At 34.1% G+C, this 18,607-nt stretch overlaps 1 non-coding gene across 1 annotated transcript; it reads right to left on the minus strand.

Annotated features, from left to right (window-relative positions):
- Positions 1-15,161: 15,161 nt before the first annotated feature.
- Positions 15,162-15,268, minus strand: LOC114411036. The gene has a single exon (XR_003666421.1). It is a non-coding gene; the product is annotated as a small nucleolar RNA R71 (small nucleolar RNA).
- Between the last annotated feature and the right edge of the window lie 3,339 nt (positions 15,269-18,607).

The raw sequence follows: 18,607 nt of genomic DNA on the forward strand, positions 1-18,607 counted from the left end.
AGCACCAGATAACTAGTATATTGGAAACACGAAGTACTCGTCAAATGCATCCAAACAGAGTGGAATAAGAATTTACTTGAATTATCTATTTATTTCAGTTTATATGATTCTATTTTAAGAGGAACATATCTACGAAACTATCCTTCATTTTCTTTTATATGATTAACAGTCATACTGAGTTATGAATGACAGAAATGGAAAGTCCTAATCCTATTAGGAAGAAACATGCTATATTTGCATAATTCAGGAAACAAGGATCAATCTGGACAACGATCATAACATTCAATTCCGAAGATAATCTCTATAATTACAAGTGTCTCTCCACCTATAAATATGACATCAAAGATTGAAGAAAATTGACAAACATACATAGAAAGACAAAGAGTCGTGAATCAAGAAATGATAGAAAAGAAGAACAACTACTAAGAAACACACTGAGCCTTAGAGATTCCATCCTTTATTGTATACAAAGTATTAGTGAGAGATAAAAACTTTATTGTAAATCCACTCTCTAAGTGTTATAAAAAATTTCTGATTCTATATCAAACCTTTGATTATGAAAGCTAGGTGTTGCTTAAAGACAAAATAATACTTGAGTGTTCTTACATTCAAGGGGAGTCTAAGGGGTGTGCCAAGAGTAGCCTTAAGAATACTTGTAAGCTAGAAGTGGCAGGGAAGAATAATTGTTGTAATCAAAGTTGATTAGTGGAACTCTTTATTGGTTGGTAAATGAGAATCAGACGTAGCTTAGGTTGAGTGAACCAGTATAAAATAAAATATTTTTACTATTCTTCATTAGCTTATTAAAGTATTTCATGGTCCATTACCGTCACACTTTGTACACAAGGTTTTTTTTTTCTTCTAATAGACAAGCTTTACATTTCACTGGACAACAATCCATCTTTTGTCACTGGGTGAGAGCTTTATAAACTTGTTTATTATAACATCTTCCATTTTGAAAAGGTTTTATATTTTGATTAACACACTATTCAACCCCTCTTCTAGTGTAATTTATTGTATTTCAATAAACTTCCTCATTATTTTTTATTCCTATGGATAAAAAAAATGATCCCAAACAAGATCTAATTTTTTTTGTTTGATGTTCAAATGGATCCAATCTACCGGGAATTACATTACTTTAAGCATGGGTCCCAACCATTTTTTTCTCCATATGATGTTGAAACTAAATAGGGGAAGAACTAAAAGTAAGGTTGTTTCCATTCCTGCATAACAAACATAGTGTATAAGAGAATTACTTACATTTATTTCATCTTAAAGAGATGTGTGTGAACTTGAATTTACTTCCTGAGATGCGAATTAGGGTGGGAATAGGCTAGGCCGACCTACAGGGGCCTACAACTTGACCTACATAAAACCTGGCTTGGCCTGACCTATTTAATTAAAAGGCTAGACTCAGGATTTTTTAAAAGCCTATTAAATTAAATAGACCTGGCTTATTAAAAAGCCTTATAAGCCTGATAGACCGACCTATATATATATATATATATATATATATATATATATATATATATATATATATACTTATATTATTTTTTGGATACAATTAATATTATTTTTTAAAAAACTAGCCGATTCCATCCCTATAATTAAATAAAATTTTAATTACAAGGTGTGAGTCATGTGTTCCTTTATATTTCTCATTATTTTTATTAGTTTTCCTATTTCTGTTAACAGTTCCTTTTTCTATTCCTATTAGGTCTCCTTTTTCTTTTATTACGTTCCTGTATTCTAGAGCAAATAAAAATCATATCCTATTACGTTTCTATACAAAAATCATATCCTTTTTCTATCAGGTTTCCTTCTTTTTTTTTAATTTTCCTATTACGTTCCTAACCAAACAAAAATCATATCCTATCATATGCTATTACGTTCCTATACAAAAATCATATCCTATCATATCCTATTAAGTTCCTATACAAAAATCATATCCTTTTTCTATCAGGTTTACTTTTTTTCCTATTATGTTCTTAACCAAACAAAAATCATATCCTGTTCACTTCAAGCTTTTTGATAGAGGTAATTAACATTCTATGTTTATCCTATTATAAAAGGTGCGTTATTTTTTTTTTTTTTTTTGTAAAAGCAACTAGGAATATTAAAGATTTAATGTGAAGAAAACTTTTAAATAGACTTTTAAATATGCTACTAGGCCAGGCTAGGCTTTTAAAAAGATCAGATTGAACCAAAATAAAAGTCTTTGATAGGCTATAGGTCAGGCTCAGACCTCAAAAATTAATCGTAGGCTAGACTCAAACCTTTTAAAGCTTGGCCTGGCCTATTCCCACCCTTAGATGCGAAATCCTACCTTGTTTGTCTCAATTAGTCCTTTGAAGTTTATAATTTGTGGTTTAAATAAATAAAAAATAAATTCAAAAAAGTTTTTTATGAGAAAAAAATGTTTTTAAAGGTTAATTATTTTAGTTTAATACGACTATGAGATACTCATTAAATTGGGTTTTCTTCGGCTACACAGAAACTACTAGTAAGAAGATATATTTTTAAAGTTAAACCAATTGTGCTAACCCGCCCATCGAGGAAAACAAGAGATATGTTAGGAATATATAGAGCATTAAATTAGGTCAAAATTATATCCCAAAATTATTCGATTGATTTTTCTGTTAGAGAAATTTTTTAATGCCTAAGTAATATTACTTCATCAACAAGTAGTTTTGAAGCATGAAGAAGTTACTAACTTCGCTACTCGATTTTACATCAAATTTAAGGACGGAAATCTCCTGTCCCACCAATGAAAATGTGCGAAGTTATTTAAAATTGACACGTCAGTTTACATTAGGTTTCAAGAAGAAATTAACGTGTTATGTATTTTTGCTTCTTCCTTTTTGATTCACGTTTGATGTTCCCTAGCCTGAGCACCACCATCGGGACAGTGCTTATGAACCTCCATCCCCCTTCTCTGATTCCTCCTCTCCCCCACCCACACCCCTCTCCTCCATCAGCATTCGTTCCTTTATCTCTAACCATCGCGGAGACACACTTAGGCAATGATATGGTGGCACCACTTGGGCACCACAAAGGAAGACGAAGAAGATGTCAAATGCGTAGTGGCACGGCCACAGAGGGTTTCCTACAAGGTGTTCTGACTGACAAAAATATGGAGGGAATCATCGGTGCCAGAGGTGGACATTATTGTTGTTGAGTCGGATGGTTAGGTGCATAGGGGATTTTTTGTACGAGAAATTGCAGGGGTTGAAGACAACGGAGAAATGATAGGTGGCTCTTTCTTGATCGGCAAAACATTCTAATCGGAGAAGATCTAATTCTTTGCCCCACTGTGATTTTGTGAGATGAGTGTGCAGAAGACAAAACGAAATAGGTAAAGGAGAATGGAACAAAGATGTATCCCGGCAGAAAAAGAAAAATTGAGCACGACACTGGAACACGAGACGAGACGATTCTGGGGTCAACATTGGTTAGCAGCAAAGGTTTTCTCATGGGATGGGATGTCTCAAAGGTTGTAATGGAGAGGGAGAAAGATCGTGGCTGAGACTTGATTACACTGTTATTTATCTGTGATCAGTGAGTTGTAATCATTAAATGACATGACCAATTTTTATTGGATGAGACAAGAAATGAAGCAGGGAGGTGAGACAGGTGATTTTGATCCAAAATTTAAACTACATAGAAGTTGTGATGTATTATTTGAGTAATTAGCCACATGCTGATCATGGAAAGCTTTGAATTATTTAAGTAATTAGACAAATTAGAGCGTGTAGTTAAAATCATTTTAGGAATATCTTCCTTATTCAAAGATCTTGCACAAATCGGTGCAATTTCTTGCAGGCTTGCTATTAATTGAAAAATAATATATGCAAAATGCATGGGATCTTTTCCTTATTCGTGAAAGATATTTGAATTAATTCAAATTTCTAAACAAATAGTCATGGTCATCAAGGTTGGTTATGAGATTTTAGAAACTCTAGCAAAATAATAGATAAGGATCCTAATATATATATATATATAATATTGCTGATTAATTATGTTATTTGTATGAAATATTTTTTCATTGATAAAAAAAATAAAAAATTTGGATGACTCCCTTTAATAGAGTATTTTCTCATAATCATATATTTTTTTTTATCTAAGTGTCGAACCTAGTTCAACTCATATACACCTATTTAAAAATGTAAACATATTTTGCATAACAAATAAACGAGTGATTTAATTATAAAAAGATATACTTGATTACATTCAAGGAATGATATGTTTTTAATAAATCTCAACAAGTAAAATGCATTATAATTTTGATTAAATTTAAATCACTCAAAAAATTACATGCACATAAACATTTATATATAAGGTTAGGCCTTAAAGAAAAAAGATATACACAATATGTATACATACAATTTTTCTGTATACAATTTTATTTGTTAAAAATCATCTTCATTTTCTTTTTCTCTCTATTTCTCTTTTCTATTTCTTGTTCTTTTATTATTATGCTAACTTTTATTTTTAATTTTTTTATAATTTGAGTTATTCTATGTGTTTATTATCTTGTTAAAAAAACAAACACTTTAAGTTATTATAATAGGTTTATTACATATTAATCCCTCACACTTGAAAATTCATTTAAAATGAATTTATGAGTATAACATATTAGAGAAAAAAAACTATTTTTTTGAACTTTTTACTTATATGCCATATTTTAATTTGAATAAAAAAGACATAAAACAAGAAAACAATTTCAAGTTATTTATGAAAATAATGTATAATTTTTTTACCACACAATTATATATATGTATATATACATATATATTATTTTTTGGTTTCCTTTTAGCTATGGGCCGTGGGTGGTCATTTCCCCTTATCCTACACTCTCACAAACGGTGAAGCATGAGAATTTATATTGGTCCCTTTAAAATTGCATTTGGCCCCTACCACCAATGTGTTTTTACCAAAATACCCTTTTGCTCCTTTCCTTCCATATTGGCACCCACCCCATCCTTTCTTCCTTTTTCCTACCTTCTTTTCTCTTTCCCTCTCTTCCTTCCTTTCTTTTTTCCTTCTTTTCTCTCCTTCCCTCATGAATCCCTCCCTTTTCTAGGTATTTTTTTTCGTTTTTGGCAAAACTACGAAATCACAATTTTGTTGTGCAATTTGTACAACAAAATTATGAATCCATTTTTTTTTTGTTTTCTAGCAACCCATCCGTTGTGTTACAAATTCTCCCCGCAATGGAATCATGATGTCGTTAAGTTACAAAATTTGTAACACAATTGAATCATGATTTTATTAAGTTACAGAAATTGTAACACAATGAATTCATGATTTCGTTGTGCATCAAATTGTGAAACAAATATTTTTTTAAATAACCAATATTTTTGTCTTGATTTTGTAGGTCAATGGATTGGAATACTTTTATATCTGATAAGGTTATAAGTCCAACTAGATGGGAAATATGGATGATGCAAGCCAAGGTTTCTTTTACCAACCTGACCTTTTATATGGAGCCAAGTCTAATGATATTGGTTTGGGGAATGATAATGATGAAAATGTGGGTGGTGATGACACTGATTTGCAAGCACAACCTAGTTATCCCGACTTTTCTAGTTATTTCATGACTGATGAGGTATATTTCATGAATTTTATATGTTTGTGTTTTGTGAAGCCTTGTGTTTTGTTATTGAATAATTTTTTTATGCTTTTAGCTTTTTCAAGAGTGTGGTGATTTGTTAAGTTGGCACAACATGTTGGAAATGAGCATGGGTTTGTGGTTGTGATTCAAAGTTAGAAGTAAGTAAAAAAATGTTATATTGGGTTACGAAAGGGGGGAAAGAAGTATAGACATTACAAAGACAAGTTAGTGTGCAAGACCACTGGAACTAGATGAAAAAGGATGATGGAATTCATAAACCAAGAGGGAGGGCGGGGGGGGAGGGGGGTGAATTGGTTCTAAATCAAATCAAACAAAAAAGACAGCTTTTTGAAAAACTTTCTTTTCCAAGGATCATATCAAAATTCTTTTTGTTATAACCAGCATTTAATCAGTCAACCTTAACACAAAATCCTTTTGTTATATTTCTTATTCAAAAATATATTTTCTTTAAACTTTAGCAAATTGATCAAGAATACAATGAGAAAGAAAGATAAGATCAAGAGAAGATGTACGCCAATTTTTATACCGATTCACTCTTTATCTCTAGAGAAGCTACTTCAGTTATTTAATCCAAACCAAATTAGATTTTCACTATGCATATAGAATTGTTACAAGCAATCACAATCAATCTCAATTCTTACCCCCAAAAAAAGAGACTAAGGTACCCAACCCTAGAATCCTTTGTGAATAAAAGCCTAAGAGAAACCTACCTTTAGCCCAAATTAGAAAAATCTATTCTTGCATGCCTTTAGAAATTCATGGATATGCTAACATGTAAAACACACGAAAAACTGAGTCAAAGAGAGACATAACCTGATCGATCACATGCAAGAACCTTTGCTTAAGTGAATGAGTCTCTTCTTGATCTCACAAGTAATTCACAACTCACTTTTTACCATGAGAACTTTAGAAAAAATGAACTCTAGAAGTTGAGTGTCACACATATTCTAAGCATTTTTTCTTCTCTTTTCTTCTTTCTTAAAAGTGAGAACACAAGGTGATTATTTATAGAGAAAACAATGATAACCTCCTGTAATCGATTAAATATCCAATGTAATTGATTATTTCAAAGAAGTAATCAATTATATTATCATTTTAATCGATTAAAGTGTTCTTCCCAACATCTAGAAAACTTTCAAGAACAATGTAATCGATTAGTTTCTTGATGTAATCAATTAAAGTGTTCTTGATCACTTATGGGAACACCTTTAAGAATGAAGCAATCGATTATGATCACCTGGTAATCGATTAAAATAGAGACTCATGAAAAATTAGATGTGGTCTAAACTAAAATATGTAATCAATTACGGTTAACTTATAATCAAATAAACTAAAACTAGAATCTCTTTGCAAGCTACAAATACTTGTGTAACCGATTACGATAATCTTTTAATCGATTAAAATAGAGAGTTTTATGCACTGAAGAAGTTCAAACTTTAGAAACAATCATCCTACCTCTCCATGGTGATCCATGATGTACATATGAAAAGATGGAGACTAAGATGGAATAATCAATACAAATGCCACTCAAAGAGTTAGGCATGTAAAAAGGCAAAACTTCTTCAAGCTCCAAAACTTAGTCTTCATGTTGCTCCCCCTATCTCTAACAATCTCCCCCTCTTTTGCTTTGATGATTCTAAAATTGAATTGCCAATTGAGTGCATTTGGAGAGTCTTTAGAGTAAAATTTTTTCTTAAAAAACCTGAAAGTTTTTTAGCAGTAAGAGAAGTGTCAAAAAGCCACAACTACTCTTAGAGTAAATAGACAAATATATGATGTGAATAGGAAAAAAATCATAGCATTTCATTCATAGAAAAACATCACTACTTAATCATTACAACTATTAAAAGAAAGTATAACCATTTAATCAAACATCACAAAACAAGTGATCAAAGACATAAAAACTGAATTAAACATAATTAGAAAGGAAAATCAAACCACAAAAGCAAGCACTTAAAACACAACTAAGCTTCATCCTCATCAAGGTTAAGGAGGTTGCTAAGGGTCAGCCTAATCTCAATGTTTTCTAGCTGGTTAGCTATATTCTCCAACAAACTATGAACTTCAGCTGAGTGCTCTTGATGGAGGTGAAGCATAGCGTCCATCTTCTGAATCATAAGTGACTCAAAAGGACTCCATTGAAGTGCAGGCTCTTGTGAAGCTTCAACTTCAACATCTTCTTTCATCTGGTCAAAGTTTCCAACTTTCGGTTCTCTAACCATTATCCATTCATGATTAATAAACCTCATTCCAAGCTTCTTGAGATGCCTTATGGTAATCTGACGATGCTTTGGTAAAGTCCACAATCTAATTAGAGACATCAACATTGAAGTAGTCAATGAATCTTGAGGCAACAACAACATTAGGAAATTCATAATCCACCAGGCAATGACTCTTCAGCATAATGTCTTCAATCAGCAGTACCCAGTTAATCTTGACCTTAGAGTGAGAATGTAAGTAATGAGGTAAACCAACATTCTATCTTCTAAAGTCAGTCCACCAAGGCCTAAGAGATTCCTCAAGTTCCTAGCTGGATCAAGAAGTATTCCCCTATAGTCTACATCTTGTTGTACCCATCAAGCATTTCATCGAACTTACAGACTCCACCCATGTCCAAACCAGCCAATTCCTTCCATACAGCAACATCAATGACCATATATACTCCATTTATAGTAGAGAAGAGGTTACCTTTAAGGTCAGCACGTGCACAGGTGTAGAAAACCTTGACTAGCTCTGGATAAAAATTTCTTTTCATCTACACCAGCTTTGACAATCCTTGTGATTCCAACAAATTTGGAAAGTTGAACTCTTTCTGAGAGAACCATTCCAAGTCCAAATACTTGGGGATCCTCATGTTTTTGACAACATATATCATCTTGTAGTTATTCTTCTTGCTTTCATCTATGAACCATGTGACCAAACAGTTGAGAGCAGCCTGTGAGCATTCACCTTACTTCATCTTGAAAGATTTTGCTTTCTTCTCTGCTCTTGAAGAATTGGTCACCATCTTGAAGAGGAGACAGAGGGTCTGAGAGCAGAAGATGTTTGGGTTTAAAGTGGGGTGGTAACAGGAGGTTTTAGAGGAGGTGTTGGTGTGATTTGTGGATAGGCTTGGGTTGGCTTATAAAGAGAGGCTGAGGCGGGAGTAAATGCAGTAATGATGGTGGTTGATGAGGTGAAGACAAAGAAATGGAACAGATTACACACAAAAAACATGCAAGTAATCAATTAAAGTTACATAGTAATCGATTAAGTTGTCCCTTGTTTTCACCCAAAACCAAAAATTGATATAAGTAATCGATTAAAACATAGGTGTAATCGATTAAATATGCTAGAAATACTCCCCCCGAGGCCTTTTTAATCAATTAAAATGTAAGGCAATCAATTAAAACAAAACACAAAGCCAAAAGAAGCCATAAGCCACAACATGCAATCGAGTAAAACAACGTAGTAATCGATTACAACAGAACGCAACGCCAAAAAAAGCTTTAAGCTAAACATGTAATCGATTAAAATGAAGTAGTAGTTGATTACAGTAGAGAACTTTAAATCATAACACCATAAAAGCAAGTATGGTAATCGATTAAACCATGGGGTAATCGATTAAAATAGAAGGTTTCAAAAACTGATAACCACTCAGCAACACAATGTAATTGATTAACACAAGAGAGTGATAATTTAAAATAGTGAAAAACATGAAATGACAAATCAACATACTAAGATATTGAAGAAAATAACAAATAGAGAGTATATATAACAAGCTACATGTACTAAAGCATAACATCATTCAATACTAGATCCATCTAAGATACTTAGTTCATTCCTAATTTCATTCGGGGACTATCGTTTGTTGATATTTTGATCCTTGCTAGTCGACTTATGGTGTTGAATGCCAGTTATAGTGTGAAACAAATGACCATTTAGTGTTTTGATCGAGAATACGAAAAATACCAAAAAAAGGGGGGCAAAAAGGTCTTTTCCTTGGTTTTCCTGGACCCTAGCTCACCCAGGCTAGCCTTTGACTCGCCTGGGCCACCAAATAACTTCATGGTCAAGAAAACAACTCTCTTGGGTGAGCTCATTGCTTTAGCATTAAGTTTCATCTCTCCTGGGAGAGCTCCAACTCGCCTGAGAGAGCTCCCTTTGCCCCAAGTGCTCATTTTCCTATAAATAGGCATGCTAGGGAGGCTGAGGAAGGGTTCCAAGGTTCAAAAGGTGAGGGAATTAAGAGAAGAGAGAAAGAAGAGGAAACGAAGCCAAGTCTCTGTTGAATTACGACCGCGATCATTCCCTATGTCATTTTCTTGTTTTGTGTTATTCGTGCAACCGTCGGTTAGTTTTGTTTTTAAGATTTGAATGTCATATGTGTACCCTTTGTTGGATCGAGTGGCCTCGGAGTAATTAAGAAGGGCGGTTGAATTAATTATGAACGTGTCTTGACTAATTAAAAATTTATCCTTCTTAATGTTACTAGATTCAATTAGGCTTTACTACTAAGTTATGAAAAAGTAAAGAACAGAAACAATAACTTAGACAAAAGTAAAGTGGAAATAAAAAGTGCACAGCGGAAAGATAAAGAGTGTAGGGAAGAAGAAGACAAACACAAGATTTATACTGGTTCGGCAACAACCCGTGCCTACATCCAGTCCCCAAACAACCACCGATTCTTGAGATTTCCAATAACCTTGTAAAATCCTTTACAAGCAAAGATCCACAAGGGATGTACCCTCCCTTGCTCTCTTTGAACAACCAACTGGATGTACGCTCCACTTGAATTGATCCACAAGAGATGTACCCTCTATTGTTCTCAGTATCACAACCCAAGTAGATGTATGCTCTACTTGTACCACAAAGGATGTATGCTCCAATGTGTTAAGACAAAAAATTCTTAGGCGGTTAGTCCCTTGAATCTTTGTAAGGGGAAACAGAAGATATCTCAGGCGGTTAGTCCTTTGAAATCTTTTGTTTAAAGGGAAAGAAGATATCTCAGGCGATAGTCCTTTGAAATCTTTTGTAAGAAACAGAAGATATCTCAGGCGATTAGTCCTTTGAAATCTTTTGTCAAGAGCGAGAAGGGAATGAAGAAGAAGAATAGCACAAGTTTTTGGTCAATGAACTTTTCTTGAAAGAGAAAGTATTGAACAAAAACTCTATGAAAGAAATCTGTTATGCATGAAAGGAATCAGTTTTTTTAAATTCATGCCATGGTCACATATTTATAATCATTTGATGATTTCTTTAAAACTAGTCACTTTAAAAATTGTGACTCTTTTGAAAAACTCTTCAGAAACAAGTCACTTTAAGAATTGTGACTTTTGGAAATTTATTTTTTGAAATCAGTCACTGGTAATCGATTACCATCATAGTGTAATCGATTACACATCAATAGATGTGACTTTTCATGTTTAAATTTGAAAATCAAAACATTTAGAAACACTGGTAATCAATTACAAGTATTGTGTAATCGATTACACAAGTTTGAAATGATTTGAAAAAGTTTTATCACAAGTTGTGACTCTTGAAATTTCAAATCTAACGTTTTAAAACATTGGTAATCGATTACATGATTATGGTAATTGATTACAACTTTGTAAATCAGTTTTGAAAACAAAGTTGGCTACTGGTAATCGATTACTACCTTCGGGTAATCGATTACCAGAGAGTAAAACTCTTTGGTAAAAGATTTTTCTTTTTGAAAAATTCTTGTACTATTCAATGTTTTGAAAAACTCTTTTAATACTTATCTTGGTTGAGTCTTCTCTTGATTCTTGAATCTTGAGTCTTAATTCTTTACTTGAACCTTGATCTTGATTATTCTTGAATCTTGCTTGACTCTTGATTCTTTGGCATCATCAAAATAATCTTGGAAGGCATTGCTTCCACAATGAAGAAGAAGAAGAAGAATCTGATGATGAAGAGGACTTCTCACTCTTTGTGAAGAAGTTTCATAAATTCGTCAAAAATAGAAGAATGGAGAGATGCCATAACTTCGACAATGGGAAGAGATCTCAAGAAGGTTCCTCAACACTTAAATGCTATAAGTGTAATCGACCCGGTCACATAAAGGCACACTTCCCCACAAATGAATGATGACCAGAAAAGAATGAGAAGAAAAGCCATGAAGAAAGAAGATCCAAGAAGGCGTATATTGCTTGGAATGACAATGACTCATCCGATGGTTCGGTGAAGGAGATCAACCTTTTGTCCAAGGACTACGAGAGCGATGAGAAAATCTCTCAAGAAGATTAAGCAAAAAGAAAAAATCTGACTTCCATCTTTAAAGATCTAGGCACTTAAATCATGAAAAAGTTAACATCAAAACCATTCTCTTTTAAATTAAGTTGGTTGAAACTTTCCTTCAATTAACTTGTTATAAGACGACTAACAAAATTTTATTTGTTTGTCTTGGTTAATTGATATTGTGAGTATATGCTTATATGTTTGATTGAGTTATTTTTCCTTTCTCAAAGCACGAAGTTTATTCTTAAAACAAATATTTGATGATGCCTATGATTCTTGCATAATTTTTAATATGATATGTGAATTACTTGCTTAAGGTTCATTCATAAAGTTTTTCAAAAATCCATTATGTTATATATATTTATTTATATATAAGATTTTTCATATATAAAGTATTTTTTGATTTTGAAAAATGTGTCATCAAGCATGAGCATGATAAAGATATTGAGCATATAGGTTTCAAAAAAAATAATGTTTACATGATTGATTGAGTTCTTTGAACTTTCCAAGTTTTTAAATTACCTTTAACAAATCTGAATGTTTGATGATGCCTGTGATCTATATCCTTCAATCCTTGTGTGATTCTTGTTTGATATGTTTGAATTACTTGATTGATTGCTTCAATCTTCCACCACCATCTTCATAGATTTAGATTATTATATTTTGTTTTTAAAGCCTTTTATTTGGCTATATTTTTTTTATGACATATGAACAATTAGTATTTCTTTTAATATTTGTTTTTAAACTTAATTATTTTTGATGATATATATGTCTAGTTGTATGTACTTACATTTGGTATTGTGTTGAATGTATGTTTTAGAATTATTCATGTATGTTTTTGATATGCCAATATTTTCTCCTATTTCTTAACCCTTTTTGCACCATTTTAAGTACTGATTAATCTTAATTGTCAAATTAATTAGGCAGTTTTATTATTTAGGCCCATTCAGCTAATTTAATGTTTTTAATCTAATTTCAGAAATTAATGAAGCATTGGACTTGAATTCAGAATTGGGCTTGGACTTGAAGAGGGCAGACTATTTTATTCTACAAAATTTTATCTTATCTAGACTTTATCTTATCTAGATATTGTCTAGATTTTATCTAATCTAGATATTATTTCATCTAGATCTTATCTTATCTTAATTAGATTTTATTTCATCTAGATTTTATTTTATCTTATCTTATCTTGTCTAGATTTTATTTTATTTATGGGCTTGAACTTAAAACAGATTTGTAAGCTTTGGGGCTGAAAACTATATAACAACACCAAGGTTATAGTTTAGGCTCTCTTCTCTCTCTCCTCCCTTTCGTTTTTAGTTTTAGGATTTTCTTCTTTTAGACACTTTTTCGTTTTGCAATTCCAGTTTTTACTTTTCATTTCAGCAATAAAATTTCATTCTTCAATCTATAATTTCGTTTTCTATTGATTAATGGAAGACTAAGTCTCCAGCGTTGTTTTCTCTTGAGGATCAAGCATAGTTCTCTTTGAGGTTCTATTATTACTATTAAATTTTGTTTAGTTTTTCCTCTTCACTAATTACTCTGAATTTTTTGCTATTAATTCATGCATTCTTAGTGCTTGATTAATTGTCTCTGTGCTTAATTTACGTTCATGCTTAATGATCGTTTATGATTAATTGGTGTATGTGTTGCTTAATCACATAATGAATGTCTTATGTTAAATTTTGCTTAGTAATTTAATTTAGGGTTGGATTAAGTGGTTGAACTGATAAAGGATAAACTCTCATAACCTAGGATAAGAGACTTGCTTGTGAATCAAGGGGAAGCAACGTGTTTTAATTATGATATTTTATAATTCACATCTATTCGCTATTTAATTTACAAAAGCAAACACCCCCCCCCCCACAATTCGTTAATGTTTTATTACTATCTGTTATGAACGTTTGGTTGATCATTGCTCGTTGGGAGACGACCTAGGATCACTTCCTAGATACTGCATTTTTAATGTTTATTTGATTCGGGTACGGCCTCGATCAAATTTGGCGTCGTTGCCGGGGAGTAGTGTCCAAAGGTTCATAATAGCTAGTAATTCTTGTTTTATGTTTAGTTGTTTTATGCTTTCGTATGTTGTGTTAGTGTGTTTAGAGTCTTGTTATTTTCTTTAGTGTGGTGTTTTGTTTTAGTTTTTCTGTTCAGCGCTTCCCCTGTTTCAGTTTTTGTGTTTTGCTGTGAATAGTGATTTGCGACGGATTTAACGACCACTTTTGTTGAACTGGAAAACAGGGTAGTAGTGGAAATCCCTTAGCAACAGATTTTAGAGACCACCCTTGCTGAATTAATTGGGATTTTTTTGTTTTGGTAGCTATAGTTGTTATTTTTGGCTGAATTTTTTTGTGGTCACTTTTGTTTATCCATATTTTGTGGGAAAAATAGCTGGAACCCTTAGTTTGGTCAGATTTGGAAGTTCCAAAAAAGTAGCAAATTCGATTTTTGTCAAAACTTCAAATGGCCATAACTTTTGCTCCGGTTATCAAAATCGCTATCATTATATATGTATTTGGGGTAGAAAAAAAATTTCCCATGCCGTGGCAATCTTATTATCATTTTTAGCTTCTATAGTTAGACTTTGAATTTTTGTTTGAAATTTTTTGTGCTATCTTCTCACCATTTTATAAGGTTTCTCACAAAATTTCAAGTCATTTGGATATCATTTAATGGTAGCTGTAGTTCAAACCTACATTGTTACTTGCATAAGAAGGCAACTAGTTATGCATGCTGAATATAGTGTATGACTAGAGGCAATCCATCTGACTTACAAACCTTTGATCCTGAGATAGATAGAACATTTCATAGATTAGTTAAACATCATTTATTACCTTTTGAGCATCCTGAGTATTATGTTATTGGTGATTTTGAGCATTATTGTTTTGAACATTCTGAGAACATGGCACAACCTCCACCCCGTGAGAGGACTCTAAGGGAAATGGCTGCACCTGATTTCACCTAGGAAAGCTTGTGCGTCCAATACCCTGATGAGGATGTCCCATATGTTCTTAAAACTGGACTGATCCATTTGCTTCCAAAGTTTCATGGCCTTGCAGGTGAAGACCCGCACAAACATATGAAAGAATTGCATATTGTCTGCTCCACCATGAAACCCCCAGATGTCCAGGAGGATCACATATTTCTGAAGGCTTTTCCTCATTCTTTAGAGGGAGTGGCAAAGGACTGATTATATTACCTTGCTCCAAGGTCCATCATGAGCTGGGATGACCTCAAGAGAGTATTCTTAGATAAAAATTTCCCTGCTTCCAAGACCACGACCTTCAAAAAAGATATTTCAGGAATTAGGCAACTGAGTGGAGAGAGCTTATATGAATACTGGGAGAGATTTAAGAAACTATGTGCCAGTTGTCTTCACCACCAGATTTCTGAGCAGCTTCTCCTCCAATATTTTTATGAAGGACTCAGCAACATGGAGAGAAGTATGATAGATGCTGCCAGTGGTGGAGCCCTTGGAGACATTATCCCTGCTGAAGCTAGAAGTTTAATTGAGAAGATGGCTTCAAACTCCCAGCAATTTAGTGCCAGAAGTGATGCTATTGTCATTAGAGAAGTGCATGAAGTAGCCATGAATTCATCTTCATCAGCCGAGACTAAGAAGCTTGAAGGTAAACTAGATTCCTTTGTTAACCTGGTAACCCAACTGGCCATGAATAAAAAATCTGCACCTGTCGCCAGACTCTGTGGTTTATGCTCCTCTGCCGACCACCACACAAACCTTTGCCCTTCTGTACAACAATCTAAAGCAATTGAACAGCCTGAAGCTTATGCTGCAAACATCTACAACAGACATCCTCAACCTCAGCAGCAAAATCAGCCACAACAGAACAATTATGACTTCTCCAGCAACAGGTACAACCCCGGGTGGAGGAATCATCCCAACCTTAGATGGTCGAGTCCTTCACAACAACAGCAACAACAATAGCCTTATTTTCAGAATGTTGCTGGCCCAAGCAGACCATACATTCCTCCACCAATCCAGCAGCAACAACAACAACAGCAACAGCCCCAGAAACAGCAAACAGTTGAGGCTCCTCCGCAACCTTCCCTTGAAGAACTTGTGAGGCAAATGACTATGCAAAACATGCAGTTTCAACAAGAGACCAGAGCCTCCATTCAGAGCTTAACTAATCAAATGGGACAATTGGCTACACAGTTAAATCAACAACAGTCCCAGAATTCTAACAGATTACCTTCTCCATCTGTCCAAAATCCCAAAAATGTGAGTGCCATTACATTGAGGTTGGGAAAGCAATGTCAAGGACCTCAACCAGCAACATCTTCCTCATCTGCAAATGAACCTGCCTAACTTCACTCTACTCCAGAAAAAGATGATGACAAAAATTTAAAGAGTAAGTTACCTAACAATTTCTATGCAGGTGAATCTAAAGAGAAGCAGCATATCCCTCTTCCATTCCTTCCAAGAGCAATTTCCAACAAAATATTGGAAGAGGTAGAGAAGGAGATATTGGAAAAATTTAGAAAAGTAGAGGTAAACATACCTCTGCTGGATGCAATAAAGCAAATTCCAAGATATGCTAAATTCTTGAAGGAGCTGTGCATTAATAAGCGGAAGCTTAAAGGAAGTGAAGGAATTAGTATGGGCATAAATGTCCCCTCATTGATTGGTAAATCTGTTCCCCAAATCCCTGAAAAATGTAAAGATCCAGGTACATTTAGCATACCTTGTATTATAGGGAACAATAAGTTTGACAATGCCATGCTAGATTTAGGAGCTTCTGTTAGTGTGATGACTCTGTCTCTTTTTAATTCTCTATCTCTTGGTCCCTTGCAATCAACTGATGTGGTAATTCATTTAGCTAATAGAAGTGTTGCCTATCTTGCTGGTTTCATAGAAGATGTCTTAGTTAGAGTTGGTGAACTGATTTTCCTTGTTGATTTTTATATTTTGAATATGGAGGAGGGATTTTCTAAAGGATCAGTTCCCATCATTCAAGGTAGACCTTTTATGAAAACTGCTAGAACTAAGATAGATGTATATGCAGGCACACTATCTATGGAGTTTGGTGATATAACTGTTCATTTTAATATTCTTGATGCTATGAAACACCCATCTGAAGATCTTTCTGTATTTCGTGTTGAAATAATTGACCATATTGTTGATGAATACATGACTGATCTTCATTCTAATCTGCATGCCTGTCACTCTTCATGCATTGAATCTGAATTTGTACTTGATCATATGTCTGAATTTGATGCTGAGAGTGAATCTGAATTTGATATTGATTACATGTCTGATGTTTTACCTCTTGAGATTGATTTTATAAAGTCAGATAGAACTAACCATATTTTAGGAAGTACACATACTTCTGACTTTCTTTATGAGGTACAGGCTGAGAAACCATCTCTTTCTACCACTATCCAGCTGGCCACACCAGAATTGAAGCCTCTGCCATCAAATTTAAAATATGCTTACTTAGATGAGAGCAAAAGTTTTCCAGTAATTATATCTGCCTCCATTGCTGATGAGCAAGAGGAGAAGCTGTTATCAGTTCTCAAGAAGCATAAGAAGGCTATAGGCTGGACCCTGACGGACATTCCTAGTATTAGCCCATCCAAATGTATGCATCGGATAAATTTAGAGGATGGGGCTAAACCAGTAAGACAACCACAGAGAAGACTCAACCCGGTAATTCTTGATGTAGTGAAGAAGGAGGTAACCAAGCTTTTGCAAGCTGGAATCATTTGTCCTATCTCTGACAGCCAATGGGTGAGTCCCGTCCAGGTAGTCCCGAAGAAAACCGGCTTCACCGTGATAAAAAATGAGAAGGAGGAGCTGATTCCTACTCGGGTGTAGAACAGTTGGAGAGTCTGCATCGACTATAGGAGGCTAAACCAGGTTACCAAAAAGGACCATTTTCCACTGCCATTCATTGACCAGATGCTTGAACACCTGGCAGGTAAATCCCACTACTGTTTCCTTGATGGTTTTTCTGGTTATATGCAAATCACTATTGCTCTTGAGGATCAGGAAAAGACCATATTCACCTGCCCCTTCGACACTTTTGCTTATAGGAGGATGCCTTTCGGCCTGTGCAATGCCCTTGGTACCTTCCAACGGTGCATGATTAGTATTTTTAGTCATTTTTTAGAAAATTGCATAGAGGTGTTTATGGATGATTTCACTGTATATAGATCCTTTTTTATGTTTGTTTGGATAGTCTGGAAAAGGTTTTGAATAGATGCACTGAAACTAACCTTGTTCTAAATTTTAAAAAATGTCATTTTATGGTTGAGCGAGGTATAGTTTTAGGCCACATTATTTCCAATAAGGGCATTGAAGTAGATCCTGCAAAAATTTATGTTATTTCACAATTGCCTTACCCCTCTTGTGTGCGAGAGGTGCAATCTTTTCTTGGTCATGTAGGATTCTACAGGCGCTTTATAAGAGATTTTAGCAAAGTAGCCCTTCCACTATCCAACTTGTTACAAAAGGAGGTGGAGTTTGACTTTAATGATAAATGCAAAAAGGCTTTTGATTGCCTCAAAGGAGCACTGACTACCACCCCCATCATCCAGGCACCCGACTGGACAGTCCCTTTTGAGCTTATGTGTGATGGATCCAATTATGCATTGGGGGCTGTCCTTGCTCAGAAAATTGATAAATTGCCTAGGGTGATATATTTTACTTCTAGGACTTTAGATGCTGCCCAAGCGAATTATACTACTACTGAGAAAGAGCTA

This window comes from Glycine soja, chromosome 4 (assembly GCF_004193775.1).
Source record: "Glycine soja cultivar W05 chromosome 4, ASM419377v2, whole genome shotgun sequence".
NCBI classification, from domain to species: Eukaryota; Viridiplantae; Streptophyta; class Magnoliopsida; order Fabales; family Fabaceae; genus Glycine; species Glycine soja.